Source organism: Dipodomys merriami, unplaced genomic scaffold (assembly GCF_024711535.1).
Source record: "Dipodomys merriami isolate MVZ:Mamm:240054 unplaced genomic scaffold, mDipMer1.0.p SCAF_287, whole genome shotgun sequence".
Classification (NCBI taxonomy): Eukaryota; Metazoa; Chordata; class Mammalia; order Rodentia; family Heteromyidae; genus Dipodomys; species Dipodomys merriami.
In genome coordinates, this window is record NW_027204348.1 from 684494 (window position 1) to 701133 (window position 16640).

At 35.8% G+C, this 16640-nt stretch overlaps 1 non-coding gene across 1 annotated transcript; it reads right to left on the reverse strand.

The window, feature by feature from the left end:
* Window positions 1–7900: 7900 nt before the first annotated feature.
* On the reverse strand, window positions 7901–8002 carry LOC138838676 (U6 spliceosomal RNA). The gene has a single exon (XR_011375708.1). It is a non-coding gene; the product is annotated as a U6 spliceosomal RNA (small nuclear RNA).
* Between the last annotated feature and the right edge of the window lie 8638 nt (window positions 8003–16640).

Below are 16640 nucleotides of genomic sequence, written 5' to 3' on the forward strand. Positions count from 1 at the left end.
GGGTCATCTTGTGTTGAACCTAAATTTTCTTTTTCTCTAACCCTAATTCTAATTCTGTCTGGGATCCTAACCCTAACCATAATAATAACAATAGCCCAATTCAAAAGATAAGAAAAAATATTAAAGTTTTTATTCATTCTGTTGATTCACTGTACATATTGAATTAAGCTGCAGTTCACCTTAAATCTTCCAAATTAGATTATATGTGTGTATTTAAAGATGTAATTTTATGTGAAAAACAGAAATCTTTGGAGGAAATAGTAATGAAAAGGAAATAGAGGGAGTATAATCAAATGCTTTAAATATATTTTGGAAAGAGCATAAAGAAACTGCCACTTCTGATAATTAATAACCATTAACAAAATAACTAAAAATTAATAAATAAATAACACACTACCATCTAGTGTTCTTTAAGAGAGCCATAATATGTCTTGTGAATAAAATATTTGTGTTAAATAAACTTTGTTCATGCATAATTCATATTGCCATTGGCCAATTATTTAACTTAATCAATAAATACATATCAAATAAAATTCCATGATAAAAAATATAAATCAGTTAGTCATTGTTTGAGAAAATGTAGTCATGTGCTACTGAGAAAAACGTGTATTCTTATGCTGCTGGGTGAAATATTCGGTAGATGTCTCTTAAATCTAGTTGATCTATGCAGCTGTTTAGATCTGCAGTTTCTCTGTTGAGTTTTTGCCGAGTTGATCTATCTAGTGGGGAGAGTGGTGTGTTAAAATCCCCAACAATTAATGTCTTTGGATCTATGTGGGATTTGAGGGAAAGTAGTGTTTCTTGGATAAATTTGGGTGCTCCATTGTTTGGCGAATAGATATTTAGAATTGTAATATCCTCCTGAAGGAGAGATCCTTTAATTAGTATGTAGCGTTATCTCTTCTCACCAATTTTAATTTGAAGTCTATTTTATCTGATATTAGGATTGCAACTCCCGTCTGTTTTGGGGGCCCGTTTGCTTGGTAGATTTTGCTCCAGCCTTTAATATCGAAAATGTGTTTGTTTTTACGGGCAAGATGTGCCTCCCGAAGGCAGCAGATAGAAGGATCTTGTTTTTTAATCCAAGTAGACAGTCTATGTCGCTTAATTGGAGAGTTCAGTCCGTTAATGATAAGAGATAGGACTGAGAGGTATTTGGGAGTTCCTGCCATTTTATCCACCTTCTTGGTGGCTGCAAAAACTGGGTTCTTCCTATGGTTCTTAGATTCTCAGTTTGGGTGCAGTTTCTTGGCCTTTATTGTGGTCTTGTTGACTTTCTCTTTGTAGGGCATCTTTAAGAATCTTTTGTAGGGCTGGCTTGGTGGAGATGTACTGTTTCAATTTTTCTTTGCTATGGAAGGTTTTTATTTGGCCTTTAGTTATGAAGGAGAGTTTAGCTGGGTACAGTATTCTTGGTTGATAGTTGTTTGATTTTTACGGCTTGGCATACATCATTCCAGGCTCTTCTTGCTTTGATTGTCTCTGCTGAGAAATCTGAGGTGATTCTAATTGGTTTCGCTTTATAGATGATTAATCTTTTCTCCTTGACAGCTTTAAGGATCTTTTCCTTGGTCTGAGTTGATCCTGTGTGGATTATAATGTGATGGTCGGATGTCCTATTATGATCTAGTTTATTTGGAGTTCTAAAAGCTTCTTGTATCTGAATAGGCTTATCTTTTTGCATGTTTGGGAAGTTCTCTGTTAGGATCCTGTTAAAAAAAATTCCTAGACCATTACCTTCTGTTTCTAGGTGCACCTCTACACCCATTTTCCTTAGATTAAGCCTTCTGATGGTGTCTCTTCCAAGTGTTGGATAGATCTATCGTATTTCTTGGACTTGTCTTGGATGCTTGTATGGTGTTTCTCTATAATATCTAGGCTGTCTTCAATCCCCGAGATTTGATCTTCTGCATGGTTTACCCTGCTGTCAAGACTTTCTACTTTGTTTTTTATTTCTTTTCCTTCTAATTGGTCAGCTAAGAAAAGTCCAGGCCCAGATTGTTTGACAGCAGAATTCTTCAAGCCATCAAAGCAGAACTCACACCAATACTCCTCCACCTCTTCAATGAAATTGAAAGAGAAAATCACTACTGAACACATTCTATGAAACCATCATAACCCTCATCCCAAACATTTTCATATGGACTTCACCTCAGTCTACAACATTCCTTCATTATTCTGTCCCTGATGTTTTTATACTGTCAAGACATAATAAAACCAGTTTGATTTACAGCATGAGAAGTTATCCACCTGGCTGACTTTGAAGCAGAGCATGGTCAATAGAGAACATGCCTTCTGGTTTCTCATTACATGTAATGGCTTTTGTAATGATTGCATTCTATTTAGTATTTTAAAAAAAACTGCTGGCTAGTTTGTGACCATTTGGGTAAATGCCCCAAAGTGGTATTGTTGGATCATAGAGGAGCTCTATGTGCAGTCTTTGGAGGAAACTCCATACTAATTTCTAAAGCTGTTGAACAAGTTTACACTCCGAACAATAATGCATTAAGGTTCCATTCTGTCCACATCCCCACCAGCATCTGTTGTTTTTAGAGTTCATGATTATAGCCACTCTAACTGGGGTGATATGGCATCTCAATGTTGTTTTGATTTGCATTTCTTTTATGGCTAGAGAGGTTGAGCATTTCTTCATGTGTCTATTGGCCATACTATTTTCCTCTTCAGAAAAGTTTCTCTTTAAGTCTTTAGCTCACTTATTTATTGTTTCTTTGAGGATTTGTCGTTGGGGGATTTACTTTTTTTTGGTTCCAAGTATATTTTAGATATGAGACCCTTGTCAATTACCAGCACAACTATGTTTATTGAAACATTATTTATCATGGCTAAATTATGAAACAAACCCAGATGTCCCTCACTAGATGAAAGGATGAAGAAAATGTGATATATACATATATATATATATATATATATATATATATATATATATATATATATACAATGGAATTCTATGCCTCCATCAGAAAGAATAACAATGCCCCATTTGTTAGGAAATGGAAAGACTTACAAAAAATATATTAAGTGAATAAAGCCAGGCCCAAAAAACATAGGTAATAGGTCCCATGGTTTCCCTTATTTGCAAAAACTAGTATATGTCTGAGACAAGCAGAAAAGGGCAGATAAGTTGATGTTAGATGAAATGAACCCCAAGATAAGGATTCAATTTTTTTTTCTTTATTGCAATTGTTTCAAACATTTATAAGATGATTTCTTTGTTGATTTGCATGTCCATCCCCCATGGTATAACCCATGCTTTCACTGTATTTGTTGTTGGTATAACTTGTGGAGGGGAAGGGAAAAAAGCAAATCATTTAAATAGGGATGCAGGTGGACTCATTGTAATAATGAAATGTACAAATCCTTATTTCGAAAAATGAACTTTACATCCTTGCTGGGATGGGGAGTGTGGGGGGAGATGCGAAGGGATGGGAACAAGAAGCAAAGGAGGCAACAATGCTTGATAAGAAATATACTCATTATCTTGTCCATGTAATTGTAATTGTTATTCCTAGAAATTTATGTTAAGTATTTCACAAGTTTTTTTTCTCTTAATTCTTAAGAAAACATTTGCTATAATTCTAATATTATTACCATTTTAGTGTTAGGAAATATTGTAATTAAAGGCACTAAGTGCATGGCCCAAAGACACACAGTGGGGAAGGAAATGATTCAAAATTTCAAAAAGTAAACAATAAAAAAGTAGGTAAAATCCTCTCCATTCCCTTACTCTCTCAACTCAATATTCATGCTGTCCAAGAAATAATATCATAGCAATTATTGCCCACGGTAATTGTTTTTTTTTGTTAAAAAATATATATTTATTTCAGTTTTTAGATGCTTCAGATGTTACAGGCCATCATGATTTAAATATGAGGGAAAAACATTTTAGAAAGGATAAGAACCTTTTGTTTAAAGACTGAAATATAAATTGTTCATTGACTTTTAAGAAACAAAGTTCACAATAACCTATTAAAAAAAAAACAATCATTTTTCCCCCTTAACTTAATGGAGATTTCCTTCTAGTGAAGCTTTTTGAAAGAAGATAAAATTTTTCATTTTCTTGAGACTGAATTGATGAAAGGGCATATGGTATCCCCAAAAATGTCTGATGAGTAAGAACATTAAAATGACTAAACTGATGGGACACATTTAATTCATTATGATAAACCCAAGAATGGCTATATGAATCTTGTTCTGAATTGCTGTCCTCTCCTTCAGAGCCCACGGTAATTGTTTTCTGTCACATTTTGTCTTCAACACAGTGTTGGTAACATTGGGTTATCATGCTCAGAGCTGAGCTCATAAATTGAAGTCTAAAGAGAGACAAATTTCTTCTGTTCCACAGTTCCAGTATACATTTTAAAAAGTACTAAAGGGCTGGGAAGGTGGCTCAGTGGTAGAGCGACTGCCTTGCATGCATGAGGCCCTGGGTTCGATTCCTCAGCACCACATAAGCAAAAAAGAAAAAAGGCGGAAGTGGCGCTGTGGCTCACGTGGTAGAGCACTAGCCTTGAGCTGAAGAGCTGAGGGACAGTGCCCAGGCCCAGAGTTCAGGCCCCATGACTGGACCCCCCCCCAAAAAAAGTACTAAAACTAGCTGGTAGCTGGTGGCTCACACTTATAATCCTGGCTACAGAGGAAGCTGAGATCTGAGGAATGCGCTACAAAGCAAGTCCAGGCTGGAAAATCTGTGAGACTCTTATCTACAATAAACTACTAGGAAAGCAGAACTGGCACTGTGGCTCAAGGGGTAGAGCACTAATCGTTAGCTGAAAGGCGCAGGGAGAGCGCCCAAGCCCAGAGTTCATGCCACATGACCAAATTAAAAAAAAAAAAAAAGATTAAAACGTTTAAATATCATCACTTACTGTCTTTTAAGAATCCAAAAATGAAATAAATTCATATATAATCACTCCAAAACGCTTTAAAAGTGGGAGATGATAAATAAGCCTCCATGAAGTAAATTTTCTTCTACTTTTTAAATTATTCTGAAAGCCTTGTGCTGGTTGGTCACACCTGTAATCCTGTCTACTCGGGTGTCTGCTCAGGAACCTGAGATCTGTGGATAACCGTTCGAAGCCAATCAGGACAAAAAATATTCATGAGAATATTTTAAAAAAATTACAATGGAATTCTATGCCTCCATCAGAAAGAATGACATTGCCCATTTGTTAGGAAATGGAAAGGCTTGGAAAAAATTATATTAAGTGAAGTAAGCCAGGCCCAAAGAAACATAGGTTCCATGGTTTCCCTTATTTGCAATATCTAGTATATGTATGAGTCAAGCAGCAAAGGTCAGATAATGTGATGTTAGGAAAATGAACCCTTACATATGTATTTAAATGTTTTTTTCTTTCATGAATTTTTTTCTAACGCATTTATAAAATTATTTCTTTCTTGCTTTGTATATCCCTCCCCCACAGTATGACCCCTGCTTTCACTATATTTGATGTCGTTATAATTTGTGGAGGAGAAGGGGAAAAACAAGTCGTTTAAGGATACAGGTGGACACGTTGCAACAATGAGAAGTACAAGTTGTCCTGTCAAAAACGAACTTTATAACTTTGGTGTGGGGGGGAGTATGGGGTGGGGGGTTGGGGGGAGGCTGGGAAGGGAAGTGAAGGGTAAAAAAAGGAGGAGGCTGCAATGCTTGATAAGAAATGTACTCATTATCTTGCCCATGTAATTGTAACCCCTCTGTACAGTATGTTCACAATAAAAAATAATAAAAATATTAAAAAAAATTAATGAACTAGCAAAGAGCCAAGAATGGAGATGTAGCTTATATAGTAGCTCATCAATCTAGAGAGGAATGGCCTAGCGGGACCTTGATGCACTGAATTCAAACTCTGAGAACAAAAATGTGCAGGCATGCACACACACACACACATACACAAACACACATTTATTCAAAATATCTGCATATCAGTGTTTTGTATTAATTTCTTTGTTAACGATATTATATGGGTAAAATAGGGGAAATATTCTCTTCCATCCCATAACATTTTTATATTTTTATTGTAAAAGTACTATACAGAGTGGTTACAGTTACATGAATAGTTCATTTCCTATCAAACATTGTTACCTCCTCCTTTGTTTTCCCCCCACCATCCCTTCCCTCCCAGCTCCACAAGTACACTCCCCTCCCCCACCCTCCTAAATTGTAAAATTCGTTTTTCAACATACTGTCTTGTGCGTCACATTGTTGCAATGGGTCATACTGTATCCTTATTTTACCATTTTGTTTTTTCCCTTTCCATCCCCAAATTAGAGAAGTGTATATACAAGATGGAGGTGCACCAACATCAGATTCAGTGAAAACAGGGGTTTAACTGTGTGGGATGCACATATAAAAATCACATCATACATTATAAATATATTAGAAAACACAGGAAGAAATAAAAAACCACTTGTGTCCTTATCATGGGGTTCATTTACCTTAACATCATCTTATCTATTCATATGCACATGCTTTTGACCTTTTTTTTTTAATTGTGAAAATACCATACAGAGGAGTTACAATTACGTGGAAAATGTAATGAGTACATTTCTTATCAAGCATTGTTGCCTACTCCTTTTTTTCGCCTTACCATACCTTCTTTGCTTATCCCAGATATGCATTAGTTATTGCAAATAAGGGATACCACAGGACCTTTGATTCTTTTTTTTATTGTGAAAATGCCATACAGAGGTGTTACAATTACATGCGTGAGTTATTGAGTACATTTTTTTTTTTATTGTGAGAATACTGACAGAGGAGTTACAATTACATGGGCAAGATAATGAGTACATTTCTTATCAAACATTGTTGCCTCCCCTTTGTTTCCCCTTCCCATCCCTTCCCACACTCCCCCACTTTCCCCACCCTGTCCTCCTCCCCCCAAAGTTGTAAAGTTCATTTTTGACATAATAACTTGTACATCTCATTGTTGCAATGGGTCCACTTGCTCCTCCTTTGTTTCCTCTTCCCATCCCTGCCCATCTCCCACCCCCTACACCCACCAACCCCTCCCCCCATCCCTCCCCACTGTCCACATCCCTCAACACCTGGCCAAAATCATTTTTTGACATAACGACTTGTTCATCTCATTGTTGCAATCGGTCCACCTGCATCCCTTTTTCAACGATTTGTGTTTCCCTTCCACTGCACAAAGTATACCAACATCAAATACAGTGAAAACAGGGGCTTTAGCTTGCAGGAGGAACATACAAAGCAACAAAGAATTCATCTTATAAATATCTTAGAAACAATCGCAAGAAATAAAAACTATTTGAATCCTTATCTTGGGGTTCATTTTGCCTAACATCAACTTATATGATGTTTTCTTCTTGTAGCAGACACATACTAGTTATTGCAATTAAGGAATCCATGGGACCTATCTTTCTTTGGGCCTGGCTTACTTCACTTCTTTGGGCCTGGCTTAATTCACTTAATATAAATTTTTCCATGTCTTTCCATTTCCTAACTGGGTGATGTCATTCTTTCTGATGGAGGCATAGAATTCCAGTACACATGCGCACACACACACACACACACACACACACACACACACACACACACACACACACACACACAGACAGACACACACACACACATTTTCTTGATCCATTAGTTTACTTTGGGGCCTCTGGTTTGGTTCTGTATCTTAGCTTTGGTAAATAATGCTGCAATGAACATGGTTTTGCTGGTAGTTTTAGTATGGTCTTGTTTGTGATCATTTGGGTGAATGCCCAAAATGGGATTGCTGGGACTTAGGGGTGCTCTATTGTAGTCTTTTGAGGAACCGCCATACTACTTTCCAAACTCTTCGAACAAGTTTAAACTCCCAACAACAATGCATTAAGGTTCCCTTCTGTCCACATTCCCTCCATCTGTTCTTTTAAAAATCTAGAATGCTTCACGAAGTTGAGTGTCATCCTCAGTCAGGGGCTATTCTTCTCTTTATTGTTCCAATGTTAGTGTATGTGCTACTGAATTGAGCACAGAACATTTTTTATACATAAAGTGTAATTGATTTTCTTAAACTAGACAATTCCACAAAAATTTAATTCAAAAGAATTGTCATGAAATTTTAGAACCATGTATTTCTTACATAAGAACACATTTAAGAATAAAGTCAAGTTTGACATGTCAAAAACAAAATAATACCAGATATTTGTTGTTCAACAGATGTGTAGGAGAAGGAATTCAATTATTCTGTACAAGGAACCTGCCATAATGAACACTATAGAAAGTGTTAAGGTTTGTTAAAAGTTTTAATGTTTTAAATATGTTTAATTTTGGGAATTTGCTCATATATGCCAAAATTAAGACTATTTAGCAGGTTATAAAACTTTTTCATAAAGCATTTAAGATTCAAGGTACATACTACTAAATATGTACATTTCAGAGTTTATAGAAACTTTACTAATGAGAAGTTGCAAAGTGTTTGTGTAAAGAAGCAGATTTAAGACATTAACTGCACAGTTTCTGTTAAAATTTAAAGGCTTCTTTACTTTATATGTTAGTGAGGAACAAATGATGGTATAAGCCATACACAAATGATGAGATGAACCATAAATAATAATCTTAATAATAATAATAATAATAATAATAATAATAGTAATCTTTAAAGGCTACTCATAGCCTATAAAATTCTTGTTGAACATCATAGACTTAGGCAGTTTTAAATGTACAGCAATATGAAAAAATAATAAATCGAATATGTAGTACATTTCAAATACTGGAAACAGTGGTAATTGTTTTTTTTATTTTATTAATCATTAATATTTATGTATTGGTTTTCCTTATTTGTAGCATTGTTTTCCATGTTGTAATATAAAACAACTTTATGTAAGTCATCATTAGGAAGTACTTTGAGAATGTTATTGGGATGGCCACAATTTTTTTTATAGGTGTATGTGAATTTACAAAGAGCAAAATTAATAAGAACAAAATATTGATTAAAATTTTATCAATTAGAATCTGAATCAGGAGTGTTGATAAATGTCCACACCTAAAATCTTAGCCCTAGAATGAAGCACTAGTGTTACAATGTTGAGCACACAAAAGTGAGAGACTGTGTTTTGTTTTGTTTTTGTTGGTTTTGGGGCTTGAACTCTGGGTCCTGGGTGCTGTCTCTCAGCTCTTCAGCTCAAGGCTAGTGGTACTACTTGAGTCACAGCAGCTCTTCCATCTTTTTCTGCTTATGTGGTGCTGAGGAATCAAACCCAGGACCTCATGCATGCAAGGCAAGCACTCTACACTGAACCACCCTCCCAACACCTGAGAGACTGTGTTTTAAAAAATCATCTAAACAACATTTACTTTCTGTTTTGTGTTATATAATGAAATAAAGAATATCTTTTTGTATTTTTGAATGGTCATACTTCTAAATTTATATTAAATTCAGTCACTTTATCCTTTTCAAAGTCATGTAATATCTCAGAGTTTGCTTCTGTAAGGATTGTTTTTGCATTGATAATTTATTCTGAATCATTTTTATTTTTTATCAAAATCACTTTATATTTTATGGTGTTTTGTGTTTTTTTAAGTGTGAAAATACCAGACAGAGGGGTTACAATTAAATGGGCAAGGTAATGAGTACATTTCTTATCAAGCATTGTTGCATACTCCTTTTTTTCTCCTTACTATCCCTTCCCATCTCACCCCCCCTTACGTCCCATTTTCCCCTCCCCTTTCCCCAACCAAAGTTGTAAAATTTGTTTTTCGACATAATGTTTTGTATATCTCATTGTTGCAATGGATCCACCTGTATCCCTATTTAAAAAAAATTTTCCCCTTCCCCTCCACAAATTATACCAACATCAAATATAGCGAAAACAGGGGTTATACCATGCGGGACGGACATAAAAAGTAACAAAGAAGTCTTCTTATAAATATGTTAGAAATAATTACAGAAAAGAAAAAAAATTGAATTCTTATCTTGGGGTTCACTTCACCTAACACCAACTTATCTAACAATTCCTGCATGTCTCAGACATACACTAGTAATTGCTAATAAGGGAAACCATGGGACCTATGTTTCTTTGAGCCTGGCTTACTTCACTTAATATAATTTTTTCCAAGTTTTCCATTTCCTAACAAATGGGGCAATATCATTCTTTCAGATAGAGACATAGAATTCCATTGTGTATATATACAACATTTTCTTGATCCATTCATCTACTGAGGGACATCTGGGTTGGTTCCATATCTTAGCTATGGTAATGCTGCAATAAATATATCTGTGTGGTAGATTTAGTATGGTCTTGTTTGTGATCATTTGGGTAAATGCCCAAAAGTCGGATTGCTGGGTCATAGGGGAGCTCTATGTGAAGTCTTTGGAGGAACCTCCATACTACTTTCCAAAGTGGTTGAAAAAGATTACACTCTCACTAACAATGAAGTAAGGTTCCCTTCTGTCCACATTCCCTCCAGCATCTGTTGTTATTAGAGTTCTAACTTGGGTGAGGTGATATCTCAGTGTTGATTGATTTGCATTTCTTTTATGGCTAGGGAGGTTGAGCATTTCTGCATGTCTTTATTGGTCACCCTCCTTTCCTCTTCAGATAAGTTTCTCTTTATGTCTTTAGCCCACTTATTTATTGGGCAGTATTTTCTTTGAGTATTTGTTGTTGGGGGATTTAATTTTTTGATTTCCAGGTCTGTTTTAGATATGAAACCCTTGTCGGTTGTATGGCTAGTGAAGATCCTCTCCGATTCCGTGGGCTTTTCATTGATACTGCTAGTTACGTCCTTTGCCATGCAGAAGCTCTGCAATTACATGCAATCCCATTTGTCCAACCTTACTTTCATTTGTTGTGCTTTTGCATTTCTTTTCAGAAAATTCCAGCCTTTGTCAAGGAGACCTAAGGTTTCTCCTATTCCATCCTGTAATGTTTTCAAAATATCTGCTTTGACTCCGAGGTCTTTGATCCATTTGGACTTGATTCTGGTACAGGGTGATATGTAAGGATCTAGCCTTAATTTTCTACAAGTGATTAACCAATTTTGCCAGTACCATTTACTGAACAGCCTTTCTTCGATTTTATCTTTTTAGATACTTTATTGAATATTAGATGATTATGGGTCTGTAGGTTCATTTCTGGGTTTTCAATTCTATTCCATTGTTCCTGAGATCTTTTCTTGTGCCAGTACAAAACTGTTTTAATTACTATGGCTTTGTAGGAGAGTTTGAAATTTGGTATTGATATTCCTCCAACACTGTTCTTTCTGTTAAGGATCGCTTTTTTCAATTGCGGGTCTTTTGTTGTTCAATATGAATTTTTGGATTGCCTCTTCTATTTCCTTGAAGAATGCGGTTGGAATATTGATAGGTATGACATTGAACTTGTAGATAGCCTTGGGAAATATTGCCATTTTCACAAGGTTCATCCTTCCTATCGAGGAACATGGGAGGTTTTTGCCACTTTCTAAGTTCTGTTTTGATTTCCTTTTTCAGATTTTAAAGTTTTCATCATAGAAGTCCTTCACTTCTTTGGTTAAGTTAATTCCTAGGTATTTCATTTTTTGTGGCGCTATTACAAATGGAAACACTTTCTTGATTTGAGCCACACTTTTCTCATTGTTGTCGTACAGAAAAGCCATTAATTTTTGAGGGTTAATTTTATACCCTGCTATTTTTCCAGGTTTGAATCAGCATGAGTAATTTGGGAGTGGTGTCCGTGGGATTCTTTAAGTACAAGATCATGTCATCTGCAAAGAGGGAGAATTTTAATTCTTCTTTCCTTATTTGGATCCCTTTTATTTTGGCATATTGTCTTATTTCTGTAGCTAGGCATTCTAATACTAGGTTGAAGTGAAGTTGAGAGAGTGGACATCCTTGTCTCATTCCCGAGTTAAGCGGAAATGGCTTTAGTTTTTCACCATGAATTATAATGCTGGTTGTAGGTTTTCCATATAGTTTTTATTGTATTGAGGAATGTTCCATGGATTCCTAATTTTTCCAGAACCTTCATCATAAAGGGGTGTTGGATCTGGTCCAATGCTTTTTCTGCATCTGTTGAGATAACCATATGGTTTTAATCCTTGCTCTTGTTGATGTGATAAATTATATTAATTGATTTGTGTATATTGAAACAGGTTTGCATCCCTGAAATAAATCCTGTATATTGGTGTATGATTTTTGGATGAATTGTTGAAGTCGATTGGCCAAAATTTTGTTGAGAAGTTTTGCATCAATGTCCATCAAAGAAATGTGTCTATACTTCTCTTTCTTTGATGAGTCCGTGTCTGGTTTTGGGATGAGGGTTATGATGGCTTCATAGAATGTGTTCGGTAGTGAACTATCTCTTTCAATTTCATCGAAGAGTTGGAGTAGTATTGGTGTGAGCTCTATTTTGAAGCTCTTGTACAGGTCCTGGGATTTTCTTACATGGGAGGTCTCTTTTTGCTGTGTCTATTTCAATGCTTGATGTGGGCCCCTTAATATGCTTTAACTCATTTTGGTTTAGTATTTGCATGTTGATATTTGCTAGCAAAAGGTCCATTTCTGCCAAGTTTTCAAAGTTATTAGCATTTGAAAATACTCCCCTATAATATTCAGAATCTTGGTTGTTTTCTGTGGTGATGTTTCCATTCTCACATCTCAGTTTATTTATTTGGGTGTGTTCCTTCTTTTTCTGATAAGATTTGCTAAGGGTTTGTCAATTTTGTTAATTTTTTCATAGAACCAACTCTTTGTTTTGTTGATTCATTCTGTTTTTTTTAATTTCTAATTCGTTTAACTCGGATTTAATGTTAATTATTTCTTTCCATCTATTGAATTGGGGTTTATCTTGGTGCTCTTTGTCAAGGTGGTTCAGATGTCTCATTAAGTGGTTGGTTTCAGATCTCTCTAATTTGTTGGTGTAGGAACTCAGAGCTATAAACTTACCTCTGAGTACTGCCTTTGCAGTGTCCCAGAGGAGCTGGTAATTTGTGTGTTCAATTTTGTGGAATATCATGGACATTTGAATTTCCTTTCTAATCTCTTCCATGACCCCCTGGTTATTCAACAGTGTGTCGTCCAGCCTCCATGTGTTACAAGACTTTTTTGGTGTTGAGTTCTAATTTTATTCCCTTGTGGTCTGAGAGGATGCAAGGTGTAACTTCAATGTTTCTGAATTTGAACAAGTTTGTTTTGTGACCTAAAATGAGATCTCTTTTGGAAAATGTTCCATGAACTGCAGAGTAAAACGAGTATTCTGATGCTACTGGGTGAAATATTCAGTAGATGTCTGTTAAATCTATTTGCTCTATGCAGTTGTTTAAATCTGCGGTTTCCCTGTTGATTTTTTTTTGCTGATTTGATCTATATAGTGGGGATAGTGGTGTGTTAAAATCCTCAACAATTAATGTCGTTGGACCTATGTGAGATCTGAGGGAAAATAGTGTCTCTTGGATAAATTTTGGTGCTCTATTGTTTGGCAATTCCATATTTAGAATTGTAATATCCTCCTGAAGTAGAGAACCCATAAGTCATATGTAGCGACCTTCTTTATCTCTTTACAGTAATTTTAATTCGAGGCATATTTTATCTGATATTATTATTGCAACTCCTTCCTGTTTATGGCAGCCGTTTGCTTCGTAGATTTTATTCCATCCTTTCATTAACAAAATGTGTTTGCTTTTATAGTTAAAGTGTGCCTCCTGAAGGCAGGAGATAGAATTATCTGGCTTTTTAATCCAACTAGACAGTCTATTTCGCTAAATTCGAGCTTTAAGTAAATGTTGAGAGGTAGGACTGAGAGGTGTTTGGTAACTCCTGCCATGCTATCCACCTCCTTGGGGGCTGTAGAAACTTGGTTTTTCCTATGGTTTTTGGATTCTCAGTTTGGGTGTGGTTTCTTAGCCATTATTGTGGTCTTGTTGGTTTTCTGTGTGTAGGTCATCTTTAAGTATTTTTTATAGGGCTGGTTTGGTGGAGATATATTTTTCAGTTTTTCTTTGCTATGGAAGGTTTTTATTTGACCTTCAGTTATGAAGGAGAGTTTAGTTGGGTACAGTATTCTTGGTTGAAAATTGTTTGTCTTCAGGGCATGGCATACAGCCTGCCAGGCTCTTCTTGCTTTACTTATCTATGCTGAAAAATATGAGGTGATTCTAATTGGTTTTCCTTTCTAGATGATTGATTTTTTCTCCTTGACATTTTTAAGAACTTATTCTTGATCTGAATTGGTCCTGTGTGGATTATAATGTGACAATGGGAAGTGCTGTTCTATTCTGGTCTATTTGGGATTCTACAAGCATCTTGTATCTGAATAGGCCTATCTTTTTGTATGTTTTGGAAGTTCTCTGCTAGGATCCTGTTAAACAGATTTCCTCAACAATTAACTTCTGTCTCTACTTGCTCCTCTACACCATTTGTCCTCAGAGTAGGCCTTCTGATTGTGTATTCCAAATGTTGAATAGATCTATCATATTTCTTGGATTTGTCTTGGATAGTTGTATGTTCTTTCTCTATAATACCTAGGCTGTCTTCAATCCCCAAGATTTGATCTTCTGCATGCTCTAATCTACTGTTGTCTTTCTACTTGGTTTATTTCTTTTCCTTCTAATTTGTTGGCCTTGATGGCTTCCAATTCTTTGTTGAAGCCTTGTTTTCGATCTTCTATGAACTTCTTTACTTCCTTAATTTGGTGTTCTCAAATCACTTAGTTGATTGGTTATGGATTACTTGGACTCCCATTCCTGCTGTCGGGCTCCATTCAGCATTCCCTGTGTGATCGCCCTGAATTCTTTCAGCTGTCTGTTTATGGATTCCATGAATGCCTCTATTGATCTTTGTCTATTCTCATCCCAATGTCACAATTCCTGTGTTATGCTTTAATTAGCTTCCTCACGTTCATGCAATTCCTGTAGTTACCTTTGACTGTTCTCAGCCTACTCACGCAATTCCTGTGTCTCTCTTCATCTGTTCTCTGCCTGCTCACGCAATTCCTTTCTTTCTCTTTGACTGTTCTCAGCCTGCTCACGCAATTCCTTTATTTCTCTTTGACTGTTCTCAACCTGTTCACGCAATTACTGTATCAGTCTTTGAGTAGTTTCCTCACAGTCACAAAATTCCTGTACTAACGTTTGGTTTGCTTCCTCTCTCTCTCCCTCTCACGTTCAAACTGAGTCCTTTGCAAGCTTTCATTCTTTTCATTCACCACGTTTACCAGTAGTGTTTATAGTGCTTTGCAGGAACTCTCCTCCGGATTATTCATTAACTGTTCTGTCACTGGATTATCATGAATGGGAGTTGAGATACCCAGACTTGCCATTTTTCTCGTGTTTTCCGGCTTGTTCTGCACAGTTGATATGAAAGTGACACCAATTTTTTTGCTAAAACACTATTTTAAGGCAAGCATCAACCAAAGTACTGTAGTTGCATAGTCAAAATGGCTGCAGATAGAACCTAGTATAACAGATACAATCTATTCAACATCAAAAAACTATGCATTAATGGGCTAAGAACAGCAAAGATGAATTTTTCAAATCAGAAATTATTATGTTTAAGGAGAAATGTGGGGAAAAATAGGATTAGAAATATGTGGAGAAATTAAAGTAAATTTAATCAAGTCCTAATCTCAGAGAGGGAAAGGGATTGGACAGAATGATAGGAGAGAAATTAAAGAGAAGATAATCAAAAATGGAAAAACAAAAATTTAAATTTAAAAAGTGAAACATTTAAAAATTATGTAACTTTAAAGAAGTGATATTGAAAGAAGAAAAGGATAGGATGACAGGAGGGGATGACAGAAAGGAGACATGAAAAACTAAAAAATAAAAATTCTTAAAATATTTACTTAAAAATTATATGGTATAAAGATATAATACTGCTATTAAACAGTTAAGCCTAAAAGTTTGTGAATTAAGTAATACATTTCTGGATTAATTATGTACACAATGGGGGATAAGTTCTAATAATCGATGAAGGGTATTTATCTGGGGATGAGGCAAAACAGCAATTAAGTCACGCAAAAAAAAAAAAGAAAGACAAAAAAATGAAAAGAATCAAAAAAATAAAAACAATTTTAAAAGGACCAAAATGTCAATATCGATTTTTTTAAAAAGCACACACACACACACACACACACACACACACACACACACACACACACACACACACACACACACACACACACACACACACACCTAAAATAAAAATTAGGAGAAGAAGAAAAAAATGATTAATAGAAAACAATTAAAAAATTTAAAAAAATGGTACCAAAAAGAGTTGTTTAATTTTCGGGTGTGTGTGTGTGTGAGGAATGGGAAGATCCTGTATCTCCCCGGTGTCTGTAACCAGTCTCTTCGTGGAGTCTTTGGTCTGCTTGTGGTGTTTGGTTTTCCTGTGGCCTGATTGATTTCTTACATCAGTTTGTTTGAGCAGTCAATAAAATGCTCCGCTTTATCCAGGATTTTGTGATCCTCCTTCAGGCTTGTTCAGTGGGAGGGAGATCTGTTTTGAGTATCAAGAAAAAGAGAAAGATGGCTGTTTCCTCTAGTTTGGATATGCTGTGATGAGGCTACGTTCTGGGTAGGGTTGAGGCGTTTCAGCAAACAGTAGCTTTTCCCTGAGGGGCTAGCTCCTGAGACACTCCCAGACCCCAGCCTGGAGCCATTCTCAAGGTTTATGTTTATTGAATTTCAA